We start from the raw sequence: 12,091 nt of genomic DNA on the forward strand, positions 1-12,091 counted from the left end.
AAATAATTTGAGCATGAATGCGAAGTTGTTACTTTGAAACGGCGTTTATCCTAACAGTGCAGTATCATTTGTTGCAAAAAATCAGAATAATCAGAAATTATTTGGAACTCCCAAAAACTGTCATAAATTCTAATATTGGAAAGACTGCGCAGTGCGCAGAATGGATGTCTTAAACTATAATCTTGTTGTCACTAATATCTATTGACTTTCAAAGTTTTATTTTAGTTAAGTATGAAATGCCACCACATCATAGGACGAATAGACTAATTTTTTGAATATACATGTATACCTCTATGATCTATTATATTTTAAACTTGACGAAATCTTCAAAGCAGAGGCACGAAACCACAAAAATTGACAAGATGTGACCTTTCACAAGGAAACCCATCTCACTAGAGATTCAAGCAAAGCTAATAGAAAAGCGTGATGGTAATGGTTAAGCCTCCTTTGAATGTAGCAATTCAAAATGAAGTTAAGTCGATTGAAGGTGTAATTGAAACAGAAATGAAAAGTTGCTCGTCTGCTCTAATATAACGAAAACCTGTGACGCTGCCTAAGCACCTTAAAAGATCTGTGCAAGAGCTGTAAAAACTGTTTCTAACAAAACAGATCTAAGCTATAGAACGCTGTAATTTATAAACTAGTATGTATAAAGATCGGAGACTGTTACCGGCTTTTAAAAATCGGACACACAATGACCTCCGAGAAGGACTTCGCCACTTCTTCGACGCACCGCACAAACTATCATCCATGTTTTATTTCGCCATTATATTCGCATCAAAGATCGTAAATCCAGAATCCAAGATCGCTGCTCTACATTTTTCCATTTGCAGAGCAACAATCTCAATGGGCATATGGCCAAGCTAGCTATGGGTTTATATTTCACATAGCCATGTGTATACGCGTACTAATACTACGAAGTAACGCGCGCCGGGCTAGCTTCCATATAGCTATTAACAATGGACAATTTAATCAATAATGCTCATAAGCATAAAGTTGATTAACGATGTCCATCCTAAGTTGTAGGTTTATAACCTAATAGGACGCGCGCCGAGTTGGAACAAATATTGTACGAGTACAGTTTAATTGACGGTGTCAATTCATGGCAGTTCGGCGCGGCACAGTAGCGCATCTCGCCGATATAGCCAGAAGAAGCCTTATTGAGTAAGAAGCCTTATTGAGTGCGCGGCGCGGCACAGTAACGCATCGCGCTACAAGAGTACAGTATCACTCATTAAATCCTATGTAGCTTGGCGTGGATCAATGGTGCACCTTGCCGGCCGATCGTCGCGTGATCATATCTAACGAGAAGTATAATCAATTATTTGATACACCGCGCGGCCCAGTAGTTACCTGGCACGTGCTGCTCATGCTTGCTTTATCCAGCTAGCCCTTGCGGTTGGGAGTCAGGCAGTGCATGGCGGCGCGCGCAAGTACGTGGATAGGTGAACTTGTAGGTTTATAAACCTACAAGTTCACCTATCCATGTGCTTGCGCGCAAGGCTAATATTAAATACTAGTGGACTCTATGCAGGTCTCCCAGCGCCCCTAATTTTACTGATCTGGAGGTCACATTTTATTGAGCCAGTACAGGCTAATATTAAATACTAGTGGACTCTATGCAGGTCTCCCAGCGCCCCTAATTTTACTGATCTGGAGGTCACATTTTATTGAGCCAGTACAGGCTAATATTAAATACTAGTGGACTCTATGCAGCTCTCCCAGAGCCCCTTATTTTACTGATCTGGAGGTCACATTTTATTGAGCCAGTACAGGCTAATATTAAATACTAGTGGACTCTATGCAGGTCTCCCAGCGCCCCTAATTTTACTGATCTGGAGGTCACATTTTATTGAGCCAGTACAGGCTAATATTAAATACTAGTGGACTCTATGCAGGTCTCCCAGCGCCCCTAATTTTACTGATCTGGAGGTCACATTTTATTGAGCCAGTACAGGCTAATATTAAATACTAGTGGACTCTATGCAGGTCTCCCAGCGCCCCTTATTTTACTGATCTGGAGGTCACATTTTATTGAGCCAGTACAGGCTAATATTAAATACTAGTGGACTCTATGCAGGTCTCCCAGCGCCCCTAATTTTACTGATCTGGAGGTCACATTTTATTGAGCCAGTACAGGCTAATATTAAATAATAGTGGACTCTATGCAGGTCTCCCAGCGCCCCTAATTTTACTGATCTGGAGGTCACATTTTATTGAGCCAGTACAGGCTAATATTAAATACTAGTGGACTCTATGCAGGTCTCCCAGCGCCCCTAATTTTACTGATCTGGAGGTCACATTTTATTGAGCCAGTACAGGCTAATATTAAATACTAGTGGACTCTATGCAGGTCTCCCAGCGCCCCTAATTTTACTGATCTGGAGGTCACATTTTATTGAGCCAGTACAGGCTAATATTAAATACTAGTGGACTCTATGCAGGTCTCCCAGCGCCCCTTATTTTACTGATCTGGAGGTCACATTTTATTGAGCCTATGCAGTATATGCAATTCTGTTTTAGACATTGAATTTATTTAAAAAAGGTCACACCCTCTAAAAAACTCCAATTGGAAATGTTTCTATTAATTTCACATTGGAAAACTTTTCATTGTGTTTGACCTCAACTTAGATGTATTTGTTTTTTTTTGCTATTTTTAGCAACTCCAATTCTCTTTTGTAGAGCTGATTCTTGTTATATAATATAGAAGTACACTCGATACAGTTATCTTATATAAGAAAATATATTGGACTGCCAAACTACTGGTATATCATTCTATTGGGAAGAAAAATAATACAAGTTAGTATTCTTCTAAAAATAACTGTTCATAACATTTACTTCATTTGTAAAGGTATGTGTGTGAAACATCAGAACTGAATAATGGACCAGAGAATTCAGAGATCTTTGGTTACCTGTTTCCGGTTTCGTCGGTTCACATTGCTGCGTTCCTGACCTAGCTTCGCCTGCATCATTAGATCATATTATAATATGCATTATAGACTATAGTTATACAGCTTGAATTTGAAAGAGCTACATGGTCGTTGTTTCGAGTGCTTTTTCATCTGCTGTGACAGACAGCATCAACGGTTACCAACATAATAGGTGCATTGCAAGTTGTGCAATGCTGAATGCATACGTTTCGTCAGTGACTTCCTTCTGCCTCATTGATGCGAAACTGATAATAAACATGCAAGAGAATACAGCTATAGTTACTCTGGACTGCCATGATAGAAACATTGAAACAGATATTGACTGGCTTTAGGTATGTAAGACGTAAGTATTGAAACCCCAATTTGTTATGATCAGGTTCAACATACTTGCTATGATCCTTTATATAATAATATTAATATATTACATAAAATATAATATATTACATTGTATATTAATCTTGATATAAAATCCTCGCTTTTTGATGATTGTAACATGTTCTGTTTCGTTGTAACCTTGTCCCCTACATATTTATATAATACATCATTACTTCCATTTTTCAGGTTTTTATTGGTGTTGCAAACGATGAAACGATCACTAAATTCTGTGCCTATGTGAGATTTGTTGGTTCATCGAATAACATCAAACTTACAGTGTGAGTAATTCAACAATCATGCACTTCATATTTTATGTCCCCCTACTCATTGTTCACTCTCTGTCTTCATCAGTGTTACTCTACATTTCTCTCAGCAGTTATTCTTCCACTCAGTATTAACTCTCTGTCTTCGTCAGTGTTACTCTTTATTTCCCTCAGTAGCTACCCTCCCACTCAGTATTAACTCTCTGTCTTCATCAGTGTAACTCTACATTTCTCTCAGTAGTTACTCTTCCACTCAGTTTTAACTCTCTGTCGTCATCAGTGTTACTCTACATTTCTCTCAACTTAGTTATTCTCCCACTCAGTATTAACTCTCTGTCTTTGTCAGTGTTACTCTATATTTACCTCAGTAGTTACTCTCACACTGAGAGTTAACTCTCTGTCTTCGTCAGTGTTACTCTATATTTTGCTCAGTAGTTATTCTCCCACTCAGTATTAACTCTCTGTCTTCGTCAGTATTACTCTACATTTCCCTCAGTAGTTATTCTCCCACTCAGTATTAACTCTCTGTCTTCGTCAGTGTTACTCTACATTTCGCTCAGTAGTTATTCTCCCAGTTCCCACTTAGTATCAACTCTCTGTCTTCATCAGTGTTACTCTACATTTCTCTCAGTAGTTATTCTCCCACTAAGTGTTAAATCTCTGTCTTCATCAGTGTTACTCTAGACATTTCCCTCAGTAGTTATTCTCCCACTCAGTATTAACTCTCTGTCTTCATCAGTGTTACTCTACATTTCTCTCAGCAGTTATTCTTTCACTCAGTAGCAACTCTCTGTCTTCGTCAGTGTTACTCTATATTTAGCTCAGTAGTTATTCTCCCACTCAGTATTAACTCTCTGTCTTCATCAGTGTTACTCTACTCTCTAGACATTTCCTTCAGAAGTTATTCTCCCACTCAGTATTAACTCTCTGTCTTCGTCAGTGTTACTCTACATTTCGCTCAGTAGTTATTCTTCCGCTCAGTATCAACTCTCTGTCTTCATCAGTGTTATTCTACATTTCCCTCAGTAGTTATTCTCCCACTCAGTGTTAAATCTCTGTCTTCATCAGTGTTACTCTAGACATTTCCCTCAGTAATTATTCTCCCACTCAGTATCAACTCTCTGTCTTCATCAGTGTTATTCTACATTTCCTTCAGTAGTTATTCTCCCACTCAGTGTTAAATCTCTGTCTTCATCAGTGTTACTCTAGACATTTCCCTCAGTAATTATTCTCCCACTCAGTATCAACTCTCTGTCTTCATCAGTGTAACTCTACATTTCTCTCAGTAGTTATTCTCCCACTCAGTATTAACTCTCTGTCTTCATCAGTGTTACTCTACATTTCTCTCAGCAGTTATTCTTCCACTCAGTATTAACTCTCTGTCTTCGTCAGTGTTACTCTATATTTAGCTCAGTAGTTATTCTCCCACTCAGTATTAACTCTCTGTCTTCATCTTCTTCTTCGTAGAGGGCAGTGGTCTTTACTACTAAGGAATAGATCAAAACCACTATAAGATGGAGCATTGAAGCCCTGTGCTTACCCCGGTACAGTTAATCTGTGAAGAAAGCAAGGTTAAGCCTTGTCCTCTCCACATTTGGTAAAACGTTTTGTTGCTTGTATGAAGCCGATGATCCTTGGTAATGAGAACTTGTCCACTATATCTGTCACACTGAGGTAGAAGGAGTCAAAGTATCCTCCTTGCTGGTAAGACCATTTCGGGCACTGACCAATAAAGTGGTTCATTGTCTCCTCTTTCATGAGACAGTGTGGACAGGTTTTAGGGACCGTTGTACTTATTGATATGGTAGTTTAGTTCACAATGTCCCGTGAGGAATTGTGTTGCTGTTCTTGTGCTCTCTTTGCCAAGTTTCGGGATTGATCTGGCGAACTTTTGTCTCCATAATCGTTTAAAGTGAGTGTGGGGTAAAGTTCTCCATCTTTCCCTCATCTTCCGATGACTTATACTCCGCAGTGCTCCCTTCCATAATACTTTTGGTATTGGTAGTTGCACTTGAGCGGAGTCCAGATTGTCGGAGCCTTTTTGGCAAGAGAGTCTGCCTTTTCGTTGCCATCGTAGCCTTTGTGAGCTGGTATCCATCGTAGTAGGACTTGATTGTCCATTGCTAGTTGGTTGAGCTCACTTATAGCCGTGCTGGTGCTTTTAGATTTGACTTTGATGTTGCTCATTGCCATTATTGTCGACTGGCTATCGCAGTTTATGTTTATTTTTCTAGTTTTGGTCCCAGATTCCCGTAATATTTTTGCCGCAGTGCCTACGGCAAAGGTTTCGGCCTGGAAGACGGTTGAGTTGATTCCTAGGTGGTATGACTCCTCACATGTGGGGTGTCGTTGTCCACAATGTACACTCCTGCTCCAACTTTTTCATTCATTTTGGAGCCGTCTGTGTAACATTGTATAGTATTGGTGTCATTCTCGATTACCTCATACTCAGAGAGTCGGGGAATTTCTGTGTTGAAACCAATGTCAACATTCAGTGATGTTGTCTGTTGATCTTGTCCTTCAGAGTTGAGACTGATAGCCTTTAGTAACTGTTCATTAAGTTTTGTGTGGGTGGTTAGGTTGCCCTTCTTGTTTACCATCGGCTCATATATCCACTGGTTGTTGGATTTGAGTCTGAGAGCTCTGCTGCTTCCTCTTCCATCACCAGATCAATAGGGATGATTCCGGTGATGATGTCTATACTAGTGCTGCTCCAGGAGTCGATGGTAACCCTCCTGTTATGAGGATGTTCCCCAGCCGCTGTACACTGCTAAGGATTGTTAGGTTATGTTTTTTGGACACACCATTGAGCCAGATTGTCGCAGCGTATGTCAGAGAAGGTCTGACAACGGCTGTATAATATATATACTCTGTCTTCATCAGTGTTACTCTAGACATTTCCTTCAGAAGTTATTCTCCCACTCAGTATTAACTCTCTGTCTTCGTCAGTGTTACTCTACATTTCGCTCAGTAGTTATTCTTCCGCTCAGTATCAACTCTCTGTCTTCATCAGTGTTATTCTACATTTCCCTCAGTAGGTATTCTCCCACTCAGTGTTAAATCTCTGTCTTCATCAATGTTACTCTAGACATTTCCCTCAGTAATTATTCTCCCACTCAGTATCAACTCTCTGTCTTCATCAGTGTAACTCTACATTTCTCTCAGTAGTTATTCTCCCACTCAGTATTAACTCTCTGTCTTCATCAGTGTTACTCTACATTTCTCTCAGCAGTTATTGTTCCACTCAGTATTAACTCTCTGACAAGTGACAAGTAGTAACGCTCTAGTTCTCTTCAAAACAGTAGACCAAGGGTTTCCTTCTCCTGAGAACAGTAAGTACTCTCTGTCTTCGTCAGTGTTACTCTATATTTAGCTCAGTAGTTATTCTCCTTACTATATTATATGTGCAAGGCAAATTTCTGGAGAATCGAGTATTTTTTTTGTAGTAATAATTTGAATTATAAAGCGACAAAATATTATGTGTTCTCTCTTGGTTTGATTTTTTGAATAACAGCCAGTAATTTTAGAAGGTAAACGGTCAAGCAAAGTGTGCAAGGTCGTTGATGGAGTATTCCATGTGAAATCCTCTCACCAGTCTGAGCCCCACCAACTGAACATCAGAGGACCAACTTGCACCTGCAGAAACTTCAGCAGGACTCACATCCCCTGCAGACATATTTTTCAAGCTATCGATGATGGTTTAATGAAATGGGAGGACCTACCTGAAGATTACAGAAACATACCGTTCTTCGTAAAAGATAAAGGTCTGTTAAATTGATCTGTATGCATGTTTACATTCCAATTTGAATAGACAAGACAAAATTGAGGTTCATAACTCGTTCATGTGCTATGGCCGTGCGTCCGCGTCGATGTAGGAGGTGTGGAGCCTGCTTGTAGAGAAAATATGAAGTTTCCTACAGTAAATATTATTATCAATATCAAAGGCAGGGCATTACTTCGACCTCCGAGGCGAGGTATCCGTGTGGACTCTGGTTGTTATCAGGGTTGGAAAGACAAAGATAATTTTGTCTGTTAAAGTGGGTTATCACTCTCTGCCATCAGAGTCATAAATCACATCTCCGCAGGGTTTGCAAGGTTTTCCCTATTGCTTTGCTTCCAATTCTTATAATAGTCAAAATATAAAATCCGATATTATTTTTGCAGGAAGTGATATTGGGATATGGCCAGCTGATGCAGATGTAAACAAATGCTGCGATTATCCAGCATCAGAAGACGAGGATGAAGAAGTAGAAGATGATGAGGTTGGAGGAAATGGGGATAAAAGAAAGAAGAAACGGGACATAGACTATATAAAGGAGATTGGCGGGAGCTTTCAAACAGAATAACTTCCTTCGTTAATGATCCCGAGTTTGACGTGATGGACGATGATGTCCGTGCATTATTATATAAGAAACTGTCAGATACCGCCAATGATGTGGCATCCTATATTTACAAAAGAAACTAATATAGATAACATAGATAAGATTATGTTTGATAATATATTACTTTAAAAGCCGTGCAATCATTTTAGATATTAGATATTAAACTAACCATATTATGATATTCTCCGTCTAACTATTCGATCTGTCACCATCTCACTATTCAATCTGTCTCAACGTTCATTCTCTGTTTAACTATTCAATCTCTGTCTCAGTGTTCATTTTCTTGTTTAACTATTCAATCTTTGTCTCAGCGTTCATTCTCTGTCTCGACATTCATTTTCCGTCTGACTATTCAATCTGTCTCGACGTTCATTCTGCGTCTCACTATTCAATCTGTCTCAATGTTCATTCTCTGTCTCGACGTTCATTCTCCGTCTCAATATTCAATCTGTCTCAACGTTCATTATGTGTTTAACTATTCAATCTCTTTCTCAGTGATCATTCTCTGTTTAACTATTAAATCACTGTTCATTCCTGTCTCGACGTTAATTCTCCGTCTCATTATTCAATCTCTGCATCAGTGTTCATTCTCTATTTTAGAGTTAATTCCCTGTCTTACCTTTCAATCTTTCTCGGTGTTCATTCTCTGTCTGACTGTTCAATTTCTGTCTCACTGTCCATTCTCTGTCTCGCTGTTCAATCTTCGTGTTTCTTTCAAAGTGTTACAGTGACAAGGAGACCGAATGATATTGTTGTAAAATAAAAAGCTTGTCCGCTTTAGTTATAGTGATATTAAAACATATACAACACCATGTATTATGAAATTTTAGATTTTGTTACAAAATATGGAAAGTGAATTTGATGTTGTTGTCTAATGAGGCGATGTTTTCGCTGAATTTGTATCGTATTTGTATCATGCCCCCATTTCTTGCCCCCACGTTGTATCGTCTGCCCCCATCATGATCTGACCGTGCCAATCTAATTAAGTTTCCTTGGTGATACGATTTCTTGCTCGGTCGGATATACGTAATCGAATTATGCATACCAATGACTGTAGTCCACAGGTCCACAGGTTAGTGCAAACAACAATACGAACCGTGAAATAAACCATCTAGAAACCATTTATTCTGTTATAATGTAATACTGTTAGTGGAATAGTAGAAAGGACGATAAGAACCGCAAGACAAACCATCAAGAAACCATAAGCTAACTTGACTTACTTGACTTAAGGCGGGTGGTATTCCCGAGATCCATTGACAACAGTTCTCCACAGCTTTCTGTCCTCCATCAGTCTAGCTATCTCATCTACTGACTTCAGCCCAGTATCTGCTTTTAGGTTATCTAGTAGTGTTAAATGAGGTCGCCCCCTGTTAGTATGCCCATGACTCGGCTTCCAGAGGATCAGTTTGTTCAGTGTCAGCTCCGGATGTCGGTGAGCATGACCTGCAAGTCTGAGCCTTCGTTGGGTTATCTTGGAGCTGACTTTGGGAAGATCACCGTACAGGCTGTGGTTGCTGACATGGTCTCGATATTGGTTGATGTTAAGGGCCATTCTTAACATTCGCGTATAGCAACCATCAACCATCTTCTCTAGCCTTTTCGTCATTGTCCAAGTCTCGGAACCGTACAGTAGCACCGACTCCACTAGTGCTGTAAACACTCTGATCTTGATAGACTTTCTAAGCTTAGAATTCCAAAGCTTTTTGAGTGTGTGGCATGCTCCCCATGCTCTTCCTTTCCTAACCCTGATATCACTCTCACTGTCTCTGATTCTAGAACCCAGATAAGTGAAGTCTTCCACATGCTCTATTGTACTGTTACCCAGGGACTTGATGGTATCAGGGTTCTCGATGTTCTGAGTAATGAATTTGGTTTTCCCATAAGCTAAGATGTAATGTAAGGTGGCTTTCAGTAGTTTTATCAGTGCAAGTATTCTGTAATACTGTTAGAAATTACTAGAGTAGTGTGAACAACAATATAAACTATCAAATAAACCATTTGGAAACCATTTTAGGGTTTTTTTGATCGAATGTATCGTAATTAATATTTCTGCCCCCATTTACTAAGATGTAATTTAAGGTGGTTTTCAGTGGTTTTATCAGTGCAAGTATTCTGTAATACTGTTAGTAGTTACTGGAGTAGTGTGAACAACAATATAAACTATCAAATAAACCATTTGGAAACCATTTTAGGGTTTTTTTGATCGAATGTATCGTAATTAATATTTCTGCCCCCATTTACTAAGATGTAATGTAAGGTGGTTTTCAGTAGTTTTATCAGTGCAAGTATTCTGTAATACTGTTAGTAGTTACTGGAGTAGTGTGAACAACAATATAAACTATCGAATAAACCATTTGGAAACCATTTTAGGGTTTTTTTGATCGAATGTATCGTAATTAATATTTCTGCCCCATTTACTAAGATGTAATATAAGGTGGTTTTCAGTAGTTTTATCAGTGCAAGTATTCTGTAATACTGTTAGTAGTTACTGGAGTAGTGTGAACAACAATATAAACTATCAAATAAACCATTCGGAAACCATTTTAGGGTTTTTTTGATCGAATGTATCGTAAATAATATTTCTGCCAATTTACTAAGATGTAATATAAGGTGGTTTTCAGTAGTTTTATCAGTGCAAGTATTCTGTAATATTACTGTTAGTAGTTACTGAACTAGTGTGAACAACAATATAAACTATAAAATGAACCATTTGGAAACCATTTTAGAGTTTTTTTGATCGAATGTATCGTAATTAATATTTCTGCCCCCATTTACTAAGATGTAATGTAAGGTGGTTTTCAGTAGTTTTATCAGTGCAAGTATTCTGTAATACTGTTAGAAATTACTAGAGTAGTGTGAACAACATTATAAACTATCAAATAAACCATTCAGAAACCATTTTAGGGGTTTTTTGATCGAATGTATCGTAATTAATATTTCCGCCCCCATTTACTAAGATGTAATGTAAGGTGGTTTTCAGTGGTTTTATCAGTGCAAGTTTTCTGTAATACTGTTAGTAGTTACTGGAGTAGTGTGAACAACAGTATAAACTATCAAATAAACCATTTGGAAACCATTTTAGAGTTTTTTTGATCGAATGTATCGTAGTTAATATTTCTGCCCCCATTTACTAAGATGTAATGTAAGGTGGTTTTCAGTAGTTGTATCAGTGCAAGTATTCTGTAATACTGTTAGTAGTTACTGGAGTAGTGTGAACAACAATATAAATTATCAAATAAACCATTTGGAAACCATTTTAGAGTTTTTTTGATCGAATGTATCGTAATTAATATTTCTGCCCCCATTTACTAAGATGTAATGTAAGGTGGTTTTCAGTAGTTTTATCAGTGCAAGTATTCTGTAATACTGTTAGAAATTACTAGAGTAGTGTGAACAACAATATAAACTATCAAATAAACCATTCAGAAACCATTTTAGGGGTTTTTTGATCGAATGTATCGTAATTAATATTTCTGCCCCCATTTACTAAGATGTAATGTAAGGTGGTTTTCAGTGGTTTTATCAGTGCAAGTATTCTGTAATACTGTTAGTAGTTACTGGAGTAGTGTGAACAACAATATAAACTATCAAATAAACCATTTGGGGGCAACGATACAACTCAGTGAAAACATCCTCTTGTGTCTAATAATACAAAGATACAAGACGTGAGGCGCGGCGACATTATAAATTTTAGAACTGCCCGCGCATTTTGCTACTTTGCCGCGGCTCCACTAGTTTTTAACGTCTACCTGCGCGCAACCTACAACCTACCAGGACGCGCGCCGAGTTGGACTCGTCGACGGTCCCAATATGTGGAACAGATGTTTTACGAGTATCACCCGTTAATCAATCCTTCGCATCTCGCCGATCTGCATAACACATAAGGTGTTGCTAGAAGATGCGCGGCGCGGCCCAGTAGTGCATATCGCGCTATAAAGTAACATCCGTCAAAACACAAAACACGTGAGAGAAGCGAGTTGCTCTAACCAGAGCCCTTTCGCTTGCAGTAGCGCGCGACCGCCGAAGGCGGCAAAGATTCTACTTGTGAATGGTGAAGCAAGCGCGTCACGCAGTATGCGTATACACATGGCTATATTGTATATGAAAGAAGCGAGCAATACTTAAGGTAATGCAGGAGATA

The 12,091-nt window shown here is 38.8% G+C and overlaps 1 long non-coding RNA gene across 2 annotated transcripts; it reads left to right on the forward strand.

The window, feature by feature from the left end:
• Positions 1-2,838: 2,838 nt before the first annotated feature.
• On the forward strand, positions 2,839-8,306 carry LOC134811238 (uncharacterized). Of its 2 annotated transcripts, none has more exons than XR_010159776.1 (4): positions 2,839-3,273; positions 3,492-3,583; positions 7,096-7,332; positions 7,733-8,306. It is a non-coding gene; the product is annotated as an uncharacterized LOC134811238 (long non-coding RNA). The 2 variants fall into 2 exon arrangements; XR_010159775.1 differs by having other exon boundaries at positions 2,839-3,262.
• Positions 8,307-12,091: the final 3,785 nt, after the last annotated feature.

Source organism: Bolinopsis microptera, chromosome 2 (genome assembly GCF_026151205.1).
Source record: "Bolinopsis microptera isolate Bmic1 chromosome 2, MBARI_Bmic_1.0, whole genome shotgun sequence".
Classification (NCBI taxonomy): Eukaryota; Metazoa; Ctenophora; class Tentaculata; order Lobata; family Bolinopsidae; genus Bolinopsis; species Bolinopsis microptera.